Source organism: Anoplolepis gracilipes, chromosome 16 (genome assembly GCF_047496725.1).
Source record: "Anoplolepis gracilipes chromosome 16, ASM4749672v1, whole genome shotgun sequence".
In the NCBI taxonomy this organism is placed as follows: domain Eukaryota; kingdom Metazoa; phylum Arthropoda; class Insecta; order Hymenoptera; family Formicidae; genus Anoplolepis; species Anoplolepis gracilipes.
Genome location: NC_132985.1, coordinates 5,048,196 through 5,061,700, shown reverse-complemented (window position 1 = coordinate 5,061,700; position 13,505 = coordinate 5,048,196). Strand labels below are relative to the sequence as shown.

The window sequence follows — 13,505 nt, the reverse complement described above, 5'->3', positions numbered from 1 at the left end:
AAAAGTTGAATCAATTATGATGACAATGGATAAACTATTTTTAAAAGAGATAGTTTTTTTTATTTTTAAATGAATATATTAGAAAATAAATATAATTACTTTTTGTAAAATTAAAATGTTATTAACAAAATATAAATTTAAAAATATTTAATTTCGAGAGTTTTGGATAAAACAAATGATAAAGAAAAAGAGAGAGGGAGAGAGAAATACGTATAAAAATTATTTAAATAATAATGAGAAAACACATAAATGAGGTTTTTGGATAACTTGAGATTACGAGAAACTTTGATAACTAATTTGATAATAAATAGTTGATATTTCTAACACAATTTACTACTTGAATAGCCAAAACTAATTATTACAAGTAATCTTAAGTTTTTCTAATCTCTTAGCATGTTGTTAAAAAACAGGATAACATTTTTAATATCTGATTTACTAATTGCATCGCTACGCGCAAATTTTTGTCAACTGGCAAACCTATGGCGACGCACTGAAGTCCAAACAGGATACGAAGGATTGAACCTCGTTAGTCCCTAATCGCCAAATCGGAGCTGGTGCTTTCGGCGTCCTATGACATTTATATTAGCTTGTTAACGCGGTCGATAATATGTTTAGATTTTTTAAACAACGTTTCATAGAAAGCATTTACCATAGCAAAGGTTTGAGACAAAGAGGAATAGACAGATAAATGGATACTAATTTTTAAAACTCAAAATCTATGAAACAGTAATAGTGAAAATATAAAGTCATAGAAATAATATTTTCCTTACTATTGAGAGAACTAAATGATTTGAACGAAAAATTCATATTAGATCAATGTTAATAATTTAATTTATATTAATTGTTCAAGAATGTTTAATTAACTCTTTATATATTAATTAAATACGCTATATATATATATATATATAGTACAAAACAAGTAATAAATAATTTATAATATTAAATTACACGCGATTAAAGAGTTGATGTAAGAGGATAACACTGATTTTTCTACTGACAATGAGAGAGAAAGTTATAGAGGAAGTAAGAGAGAGCCAGAGCTGTCAATTGTTCAATTTACAAATCGATTTCCATCAAATAAGAGATTTGTTTGAGGGATTACATTTTGACAACAACTTGATTGTACAATCTTTCTAGCCATTAGTTTGGTTTTTTTATGAAATTTTATTTTTACGAACTCGGAAGAAGGTCTCACAAAAATGTCTAAGGAGAATGAAAATAATCATCAAGGGATAAGGAGAGAGCAGTGGAATGGGTGACTCTCTGGTACGGCAGTTTGGTCAGTCGATTATGGTGCCGAAACGAGCGCCGGAGCATCTTCCAACCAGTTTTGGACAGTGTCTTCGCTCGTAGCTATAAAGACAAGGATGGAGAGTTTTGACAGGATCATGAGGGAAGTATGCTGTCTATACGAAACTGAGAAAGCGAGAGTTGAGAAAAACAGCCACGATTGAGGAGAAGAATTGTCGGAGGAAAGGTATTCGACCAGAAGAACGAAGAAAGATGGAAAGTGAAAAGAGAGAAACATGATTAAATATGGAGAATGAAAGCGTGTCTGAAAGTGAAGAGAGCGTAAATAAATGTAAGAATGATGAAAATGCCGAGAAAAATACTTTAAAACGTGAAAAAGAAAAGTGATTAAATAAAAACATAGAAAAGAAGCGAGACAGAGAAGAAAAAATGTAGAAAAATATAGAGATATTGTTTTACCGAAATTTTATTAAATGTAAACAAGGAAAATGAACAAAAAAGAAAATGATAAATGATATGTATATTGAACAAAGATAAAAACGCACATTAGAATAATAGGATTAAAGTATAAATTCGAGGAAGGAATATTTAATGGAATATTAATGGAAAGGAGAGATGTGAGAATAAGATATAGCAAGAATATAAGAGTGGAAAAACGCATGTACACAGATATGAGAACAAAATATAACAAACGTGTGATATGTCTTATCTTTTTCTCGCGGTACCAAGTGAAGATGTGAAGAACGAAGTAGAAGTCAACCTTACAAGAAAATGTAACTAACCGAAGTAGAAAATCCGTGGTGACCAAAATAAAGATGGAAGCGAGAAATGAAGGAGACACCAAAAAGGAACCATCTTGACGCCGCTGAGGAGGAAAAAGAACAGTTTCGTGCCGAAGAAGATGAACAGCACCAAGAAGTAGAATAAGAAGAAAACGAAGAGGAAGAGCTAGTGGAGGCGGTCGCCGAGTTTGAGTTTCGGTTTCGTTCGTTTCGCGCCTGCTCCGCGCTGAACGGGAGCCGAAGAGTGAACCTGTTCAGCGACGAGAGATGAGATGGCAGACGGAAAGAGACGGAGCGAAAGTAGGAATGACAAAGATCGACGGTACGATCCAACCGCGAGTGCGTCAGCGGTGGGAACGAGAGAGAGAGAGAGAGAGAGAGAGAGAGAGAGAGAGAGAGAGAGAGAGAGAGAGAGAGATAGGTTTCTTCGTAAGAGCAGAGCAGAGCAAAACGGGGAGAGAAAGAGAGAGAGAGAGAGAGAAAATGAGAAAGAGGGAGCGAGGAAGGAAGAGAGAGAGAGAGAGAGGGAGGCAGAAGGGAAAGAGAAAGGGAAGGAGGGATGCAGGATAGGAATGAGGGTGGGAGGAAGGGAGGGAGAGAGAATGATTTTTCGCGTGAGAGACAGAGAGATCAACGCGGGAATGTGATAGAACAAGCGTGAGGGAGACGGAGTAAGATAGGGAACGCGAGAGAGTGCAGCAGAAAGAGAAAAAGAGAGAGAGAGAAGGAGAGACTTGAGGCGCTCTGCTCCCAATAACGACTCTCGCCCTCGGTCAGTCGCGCGCGAACCGCGGAGCCGCGAGCATCTCTTCGTCTCTCTTGCTTTGCCAAGGGAGACTTCAGTGTTTGTCGCTTCGCGTGTCTGGGTTAAACCGGCACGTGCGACGGGGAAGAAGAGGAAAAAAAGTGAGGGTGAATCGGTACGACAAGGGAGTTTAATCTAGAAAGATTGATGATCGAGGATTCCGGAAAAAAATTGCATGAAGTAAAACGGAGGAGTGGAATTCACACGAAATTCTTGTATCGGGCGAACAAGAGCTGAAGGAAACGCGGTGAAAATAGCGACGGCCCGCAAAGTCGCCCCTGGAAAGATAACATTTGTGTCGAAAAATTGTTAAGGAAAAACGCGATCGGTCAGTTGTTCAGCTGATTATCGAATTGACACGTGGGAGAAGCTCTGGAAGCTAATTAGTTAATTCGAGGGGAGAACTTAACAGGGTTCGTGTTAAGAAGGAGATAACATATATTGTAGACGCGATTTGAAGCGAAAACTTTCGGAGTTTATTGATCGGCTTCGAGAAAAATTATAAGCTGTCACCTTTCTTTTCGAAAATAGCGCGTCAAGTTCTCTAGGAATCATAACTTTCGCATACCAGTATCGGAGATTAGTACGATTGATCAAGTAGCTACGAGCAGGAGCATTTACAGATAAACATCTAATATCTATCATCAATTGTGGAATTTGTTTGTTAATGACATTTGGATTTAATAATCATCCGAAAAAAAAAACAATAATTTTTTATTATCATTAAATTTTAGTTTTATCAATAATTACCATTATTCTTCCAACTGTATCAGACTCAACTTCCCGATTGTCAGTCTTCACGGCAGTCTTCACACTGGAGGAAATGATTCTCAAGATTCGTAAAGCACCTTGATAATAAAAATCTCGTGAAAATCATTCGGTCTAGTTTTGCTCAACATCGATTTCCCGATTGGAAGGAGCGATTCCGAAGAGCCGGAGAGCCACGATAATCCCAGCATGATGCGTCAAGTGCGTACTCCGAGATAAGACGGCTCGAGCGAAACGGAAAGGCTGGCATCGTCGTGGCGACGACGACGACGACGACGACGACGGCGGCGGCAGCAGCAGCTGCGAGGGGTGTCGGGTGTGGGAGAACGGTGGCGAGGGGACAAAGGATCAATGGATCTGTAATGCGTGCACAGTGCGATCGACGTGCACGACGACACGGATACCCAGATACTGCAGATCGGGTCGTGGACGGCGACGGAGGCGAAAGAAAGACCGACCCGGAGTGGTGGGATAAAGACGAATGAGCATTTTTCAAGATTATCTCTTTGAGGGAAACGTCAGAACAAACTATATATATCTCTCTCTCTCTCTCTCTTTCTCTCTCTTTCTCGGCGATATTCGAACGACAGCGACATTAATCTCGTAGAGCAGTGTATCGTAAGATACGTACGATTGATGATCGAGTGTGAAAGGAGCGAAAGGACGAAAACGTGAGAGAGTTGGTTCCTTTAAAACTGTATTCGGATATAAAATTGAGGCAGCAGAAAAGGCGACGATAAGAAAGAAGGAAGAAACGAACAGGACGCATCGTGTATGTGTGTGTATGTATGTGTGCACGTGTGTGTCACTGCGTCGAGGAAGCAGTAAAACGTCGACGGAGGACGCGGAGCTATTGCTATTTTAGAGCCGAAATATCTTGCCGGAGTGGTACTGCGTTGACTGTATGTGTTCCTCTTTCTCCCATCCTCCTTCTCTTTCGTGCTTCCCACGAGTGTTCTCCTCTCTCTTCTCTCTTCCCGGCTGATTCTCCCCCATGAACGAGCGGCCGATTCTGCGCCGATGACGCATGACAGCAACCAAAAGCACTGCGACCTATGACAGGTAGGCGTTACATTTCTTTTTTTCCCTCTTCTCATGCTCCCGCGACCTTGGTCGCGTAGTGACCGTAAGAGCAGACTCGTGAGGTTTGACGGGGGTTGATGGGTTCGGGGATGCGTCAATCTTTCGGAGGGTTGATCGAGACCGTGAGAATCTAATGCATTCCGCGGTTGACTTACATCCGGAACGAATTTCTCGTTATTCCCTTTATTCAATCGTAACACAGAGCGAAGAAAGATTTAATATAATTGCGTCAACACTTTTAATTAGGATAATCATTGTATTTAATAATCAATCTAATATATATTACATTTATTAATGTTATATTTTGCTTTTGTAAAACTTTGAAAAAAATTACAATGTGATTTTTACGTATATTTATTTCATGTCTTTTCATAATACGTTAAATTTATGCAGTTGTAAAGAATGACATTGAAATGGATTTAATTGGGTGAAACTATTTTTGCTCTCTAATTTTGAATCTTAATCAATCGCTGAAGGTAATGTGTGTGATACCGCGTACGTTTCAGAGCAAACTTCGAGTATGCATGCTAATTTCGATGTATATCGGGATTATTTTTACACGTGTTTCGCATACTGCGTCATTGGTGCTTTTCAGCATAACATCGCAAATTCTCTGTCGTATATTAAATATTTTATGCAGTAAGGGAAGCATATTTACGTCAGGAATTATTATTTGTGATAATTATTAGATGATGAAAAATATTGCATTATTATACAGTCGGAGAAAGCAACTTTTGAACAATAATTCAAGCAGTTGTTATCTCTTGAAACTTTTTCATCGATCATCGATATCTGCAATTGGCGATGTTCCTGTCATTCTGTCGCGATAATGCATCGAAGCGTAATGTTTTTTTTTTTTTTTTTTTTTTTTTTAGTAATATTGGTCATCTTTAATAATAACGTCAGTGGGTCAAAATGACTAACTTATCGCGAAATGTCTACAGGAATTGATGTATTCCAACTGCGCTTTTATTCTTTATTTTTATAATACTATATTTTAGGGAAACTAGTAACATGTGCTAAAAATAATGCAACACTCTAATGAATTGTGTTGAAATAAATTATTCTACTAAATTATGAAAATGAATAAATAACAATACTAGGAAATAAAGCATATAAAAAAAAAAAAAAAAAATAAAAAATTGTAAGAGTACACAATAAATATGTGAGAAATATATGATTGATAAAATATTGCGAGAATATAATTTGTCAATTGTGCACGTGTTGATTAATTACACTCGCGATTGATAGAAAATGCTTTTTATTTTTGATACGTATAAAGTGAAATATTTTCGCTATTGATAGGACGATACAATGGATTTGCATCGTGGTTTATTTCATCGGGGCTAGTCGAGCCCGGTCCGCAGAAATTCGTGTTTTCTCTCGCGCATAGCCATGGCGCATGGACCGGACGTCGCTTGCCATATCTCCCACTTGGGCTGAATTATACACGAGGGGGATAAAATTCGAGACTGCGCGACGCGACGCGACACGCTCGCTCGAGGACCTTCAAAAATTCTCAGGAACGTGACCTGTCGTACTGATGAGCGCCGATTAACGAATAGAATTACATGTGTGTATCTGATCGATTGAATAAATACGAAAGATGAGAAGGAGGCCTCTCTCTCTCGGTTCATTTACGCGAAATATCTTACTATTTGCAGAGATTTGATAAGCGAATGCCGCTTTGACGATTTTAATTAAATTAGAAGGTAAGAGGTAATTAAATTAAAAGAGTAGAAATGAAAGTTACACATATGAGATAAAGGTTTTTTTTTTATTTCGAAAGTTTATTATTTAGATCTCGATTGTGACCACTTTCAATGAGGAAGAGTGACTAATGACATTCCACGAGTTTCGTGATGAGAAGCAACAAAAACTTGGCGTTGACTTTGTATAATTGGCACTGATTGCGAAAGAGAAACATTCACGTTTCAATTTCCTTCTTGAGTTTTCTCCGCTCGATGGTTTTGTCGAAAGAAATTCAATAAGAGAATACACCAAAATAATAATTTATAAAGCTCTCTTTGTTGTTTAATGTTTTGATCTGCGATAGATTATCAACATTTTAATATTTACATATTATATTATAGATAATTTAAATATATATAAAATATTTAACATAAGACTCAAATATAAAATTCAAATATTAAGCTTATAAATACATAATAAAAAAGAAAATGTAATATACAATAACATATTGTAATATTTAAATATTTCTCAAAAATAATCGATATATCGAATGTTTTGGTATTTGCAGTACGTATGAAACAATTATCGATTGATGAACGCAGCTATTATTATGGCTATTATGGCGAATAGATCGATCAACTTTTTATGGTGCAAGTACTGAATGTGATTGATGGATATATGTAATTACAATCATGCGGCAAAGTAATAACTCGGATCATTACGCTGTCACTTGCCATAGGTATACGATTTGCATAGTCACGCCACGCGAAACGCGAGTATTTCGATGATTGACGCAAATTTCGCGAATGCTTTTAACCTACGCTCACACTGATATTAGTGATTAATATCTCTGTGTCTTTTGATTATGTTTAACTTGTGTCTCGCGTGTAATAAGTTTGGTTTAATTTCAAAAACATTTTTTCAACATATTACGTGTATATAAATATATTATTCATTATTAGGAAACAACAAGCGTGTTGTATATAAATCTAATAAAAATTTATTTATATTTTAAAGCTTTCTTCACATTTAAAGTTTATGGTCGTGATACTAGCACTGTGTTTTTAATATTACACATATATTAAAAAATATATATATAAGCTATATGAGTGTCATGTAGATTTTTATTCTACATCCCAGAAATTTATTTTATATGTACGTTTTTTTCGTAACGCACATTTATTTTATACGTATTCGCGTATAAAACATACTAGTGTATACCTCTATTGTGCTCTAGAATAAATATCCGCTCATTGGAGAAATAACCTTGACCTCCCTCGCAATTTTTATCGTACCCGAGAAGCCTGTGAAAACGCTAGGCTACGTACGTGTCTCTTTACTTATCTTACTCGTAATATCGTGCTTGAGTAGCGCGTTAGAGCTCGTGCGTTAGCTGAGCAAATATTAGTTGTAGAAACAAACAGATATTAACTACATTATGCTAACGGATCAATGTGCCCGCGAAAATGCGTCGCTAATTAAGTCTCCACGTTTAGTGGATAAAATACAGTTCTAAAACGGGTTCTCAATAGCAAGAAACTTCGTCAAATTAAAAAAAAAGAAAAAATAGCAGTTACGTCATAGTATTTCATTATGCTGATATTTTCTCATATATTTACAATAACGATAAAATTGTTATATTTTTTTTTGTTATCTTCTTTAGCTTCATTATTTTCTTATATCTGAAAAAGTTACATTTCATCACAACTTTGATTAACGTTCCGACAATTTGATAATAAGGTCAGCATGTTAAATAAATAATTAATTAAAATATAAATAATAATGTCGCTGTAATAATCCGAGTGACGTAAATTGATTTTAATTTAAATATAATTTTGTCCTTTATCGGATTGATAGCGATTTTTGCAGTATGTTATGCGAGTGTAGTTTCTGTGAAAATCCATCGTCGTTTCAATTCGTTGATAGCGTGAATTCTAAAAAAAATGACGTGACTGCACACTTTCGCTTTCATTAAATTAATGTTGTAATTTTATAAATACTCTCACATTAAACCGGTTATCGGTATCAGAGCTCGCTGCACTTATTATCATTCGCGTCCCAATCCGAGCAACCTTTGAATAACTCCGATTCCGAGAACACTCTCGCGATTACGTCCATAGTCAATTGCCGAGTGCATTTTCGTACATACAACATACATATTTTCTCTCTTTACACAAGCGCGAATCTTTAATCTGAACACGAAGGTTATCTATCGCGTTCCGATTCCATTCGAGAAATGTCAGAGAGTCAGCTGATACTTTTACTATCGTTAAAAGCGAGGATAAAATATATATCTATCAAATATTTGGAAGCGATGTATTAAAATGCTGTTGATTTAATCTGTTCTTTCTTTTCATAATAAAACAATTTCTTATTTAAAAATAAAAAAAGTAAGCGAACAAATGCGCAAGAGTGTTATTTTTTATAAAGTATATACTTATAAAATATGACGTAAATGAGTTAGCAGAAGAATAAAATTAGATAATTATCAAGTAAAAATAATGAAAGGATTGGTTGAAATGGTTACACAAGAGGAAGTGATAATACAAGCGGATTCACAGAGCAAGGTTTAATATCCTCTATACCCGGCACACACAGGAAGACGTGCAGTCACGATCTGTAGTCGCAGAGGAGAGCCCGAGCGACACGCCTCGTGCCCATTATACGATCCATCGATCGTGATAAAATAACGAGTTGCCAATATCGGAGCCGAATTCGCTCAGCCGTCCACTCTTCGTATAAGAACAGCTGATGGGCGGTTATTTTGCTTTGATGCCCGTTCGCTTATCGATTGACGGATTCGAGCCGTGCAACCGGTCATTCCTTATCAAAATTATGATCAAATGAAATAATTCGAATGAGTCATGTAATCCTTTATCTCCCTTGTTTCTGTTTTTACGCTAATAAAATTTCGCAATTTGCACAATTTAAATGTATACTGTTGCAATTGTTGGCGTAATAATTGTCGAATCGCGATAAATACTTGTCGCGTTTTTATCTGTTGGACAGAGCATCCCTCGCATGAATTTCTCGATATTTGGTGCTGAGATAATCTAGTTTCTAAACCAGACTGCCACAACCGGTTACGAGACCAACTTTAACTATACGGAGCTATTTAAAACTAAATTGACTCCTTGCCAAGACAAGAAAAGAATGACGCAAATGTTCATTCGTCATATTTTTAAGAAATAATAATAATACTTTTTATTGATACAGAAAGTATTTGTTTTATCATAACATTTTATTTAATTTTTGTAGTATTTTTTGTTTCATATAAATTTATAAATCATAAATGTGTGATAAAATGTCAGTTTTAATTTTGGATAAAACGGATAAAAGAATCAATTTTGAAAAATTTCTTTTACATATATCCTAAAGTAAAATTGTATATTGAATTTTAATTTTAATATTATAATATTATATTTATACATTTTTTTCTTCAAAAAATATTAGTTGTATGTAATAATAAAAGATAATATTTTTACAATAAAGATTAATTGTTTTTATTCTAATTCTGTACAACGTAATATGAAATAATTTGTTTTTATTATCGCAGAAGTTTTATAAAATAATTTTAAGATATGAATTGCACGATTGGCTGGCCGAGTTAAGAATATATTTGCTCGAAAACTGTCTTATACTGACAGAATAACGATCAATTATAATTATTATACATTTGCTTCATATCTAATGACTCCATTGCTGTATTTATTTATGAAAAAAATTATCTAAAAGGTTAATTAGTACCTGCTATGATAGATGTGGATTAAAACCTATTATCTTGATCTCCATTTCCGCATGTGCTTATTATATTGGTACGTTAGGTCACGTCATGCAGGGCGTTTCTATGATGAACATTGATGACTTGAGAACGAACTTTGACCCGGGATTGTCATCAAGCATGATTCTGTGATTGATTTGCGTGTGATACACTAAGTGCTTCTATGAGGGGGACAATCACAATCTCATGTTTAAAATTAGACGATACAAGTAACAGACAATCATGAGAATCAATACGATTTATAGAGGAATCTATCAATCTTACTTGTATTTTATCTTTCGAGATTTTTCGCAATTTTCAACTTTACTTGCTACAAAGTCTATGTGTACATATATACTTCACTATTTATAAATATCCAGATATATCGAATATTTATTTTTCAATGCATATTAAGGTGAATTAAAATTGATTAATTTGATTACGTATTACGTGCGAAATAAAAAGTAATTATCGACTCTTTACATGGAATTTTCTTTCTATAATTTGTGAATACATTTGATTTAAAAATAATTTATTTTAAATATTAGAGATTGATATTATCGTGAATATATTAATTTGTACAAAGTAATAATCAGAGCTAGATGAGAAAAACTTAATTTTTAAAAGTGCAAGTAAATAATAAAATCTTAATTTCAACTTTAATCATTCACATACACATACATGTATACAAATTTTACTGGAAAAATAAATTTGTAAACTTTATTTATGTACGCCCAAATTTTACAATTCTTTTAATTAAACAAAATTTAAATGATAATTATTAAATTAGAAAGAATCTAGATTTATATAATTTATTTTATTTAACTTAATAACAAAATTTAGATTTATTTATTAATTTAGTTAAATGTAGAAAGCTACATACTATCTTCTCCAGTTATTGCTGAAGTAAAATTATTTTTTAACATTTTTGGTCAGTAATGTAGAAAACATATGCAAACCGTTTTATGTTTGTGTTCGAAAAAAAAGGGAGATTAGTAGATCTATGGCGGTGTCGTAGCAGAACAGAACAAGTTCCATAATGACATGGCTAAGGAAAAGTTCTCGTGCGTGGTCCCGAAGGGTCCGGACGTGGAGAGCAACAACATGACCGCCGTGCATTCTGCTATCTTCCGCGATCGTAATCACGGATGCACGCGGGGTTGAACGCGGTTATTTATAACGTCTTTGAGATGGTATGTGGTGGAGCACGCAGTGATGATATTGCACGCCGAGAAATGAAAGAAAGAGTAAGAGTAGGAGAAAAGAGGAGAAGAAGAGAAAGGAAAGAGGCGAAGCAGAGAAAGAGGGAGAAAGAAAGAGAAGGAAAGAGGAAGATGGAATGGTAGAAAGAAGAAAAGGGAGAGAGAAATAGGAGGGTGAGTACAAAAAAGGGAAAGAAGGAGATGGAAAGGAAAAAAGAGAAGAAGAAGGAAAGGCAAGGGAAAGAGAAAAAACAAAGAGAAGGAAAGGGAAAAAGGGAGAGGAAGAGAAGAAAGAAGAGATAAAGAAGAGGATAGAAAAAGAGGAAAAGGAAGAAGGGAAAGAAAGAGGAAGAAACAGTAATTCAAGTAAATAAGTGAATGTAAAATTATAAAAATTAATATTCATTAAAAGAAAATATTTATTGTTTGATAGATTATTTTGAAATGTGTTTTTCTTATTATTAAACATTATTATCAAACATTCTGTAGTTTCGAAAACTATTTGCGTTGTCTCGTGATCCGTCTTCATTGCTTATCTGGCTCAAATTATATCTCTCTTCATCTCATCATCATCATCATCAGAATCAATATTCATATCCCAGTATCTTATTTCGTTTCTACTTGCTTATCAGCACTTGAGCTGATATATTTCATAATATAACAGCCTAAGAAAATTGCATTGATGTAGGTTATGAATTTTTCAATTAAATGATTTTCAGATTTCTCCTTTTTTATTAGTATATATAAATTTCTTGCACAATATAAGTTATACTGCAAAACTCTATTTTCTTAAAGAAATATAGTACAGAGATTTCATAATTGTTTAAAAAATTTTTTCTATTTAATTGTAATATTTCTATTTCTTTTCGTAATTTTTATATTATTTGCAGATGTGTAGTACGTAATCGTGTAATATTTAAACATACTATTTTTTTTTTTTTTTTTTTTTTTTTAATTGATCGTGCTTATTTTCGGTCAATTTTGATTATAAAGGGGATGGGCAAATGAATATGCTTTTCAAAAGATAATTTTGTAGATAAGCTAGAAGAGAAATAAAATAAAAAGGTCGAAAGAGCCGACCCATTAGGATAAGAAGGAAACTAATTGTAAGAATGCACCGTAGAAAAGGGACGCCCTTGCCTTCGCATCCTGACCATCGTTGTGTGGATAGAAAGGCGTAGGCTGTGGTGTTACAAGGTTCGCAATGAAAACAGGTTTAAAAGGGCTACACTCTTCGAGGGCGTACTCGACGGAGAAGTGCATTTACGGCACCCTTCTTGCCCGTTAACAGACCTTCCCTGCCTCTTTTCCCCGCCTTTAACGTCGAATAACTCTTCTCGGACGACAAACGTCGCGCCTCTAAAGGACAACATTTTTACTTACACAGGTGGTAATCGCCGACGCTATCATGGCTATTTAAAGGAGTAAGAAAGGGATGATGAGAAAGTTTTCTATGAATAAATAAACGATGTGTTTAGTGTTGATTAATAAAATATTATTAATCTGATTAGATATAAAAAATTAATTTGACTATTATTAAAAGTTAGACATAATAATGCAAAATAAATTAAACTAATTTCTTAAATTGAATTATGATTTTTTTTTTTTCAAAATAGAATAGATCAATCCTTGTAGAATTTTAAAAATAAGGATTTAAAGTTAAAATACATATACACATATATACAATATTTCATATATATATAGAATAGGTAGATAATTTTTTTTCTTTTTAAAACATTGTGTTTCTAATGCGGAATGTTTCATTTATGGAATATCTTGATATCAGTACTTTTTCTATAACATGATAAGTAAAGTATTTACTATTTTAGGCTATTAGGCTATCTATGATTGTAAATAAGGTATTTACCATTCTAGGCTGTATTATAAAATTGTTTGTAAAAAAATGACATTTTGTAAAATTATTCTGGGAATCCAAAGAATTTGAGACAAATATAAAAACGTGCAGTTGTTAACCATATGGGAACTATAGAGTAAACTAGGGTATGATAGCCATACGGAAAAGATGACCATAGGCTGTAATTTTTCTAATAATTAAAAGCTACATAATTAATCGATATTTACAACATCGATTATGTTTGATAATGACTAAAAAACGCACTATGTAGTTTTTATTAAAAAATATACAGCATACCCTAGTTTAT

At 34.1% G+C, this 13,505-nt stretch overlaps 1 protein-coding gene across 1 annotated transcript in view; it reads left to right on the top strand.

Annotated features, from left to right (window-relative positions):
- The first annotated feature begins 3,938 nt into the window (after window positions 1-3,938).
- Window positions 3,939-13,505, top strand: part of Oatp74d (Organic anion transporting polypeptide 74D) — a 75,031-nt gene continuing 65,464 nt past the window's right edge. The window contains exon 1 of the mRNA XM_072908471.1: window positions 3,939-4,668. The gene's annotated coding sequence lies outside the window, so the exon portion shown is untranslated. The remainder of the gene's footprint in view (window positions 4,669-13,505) is intronic.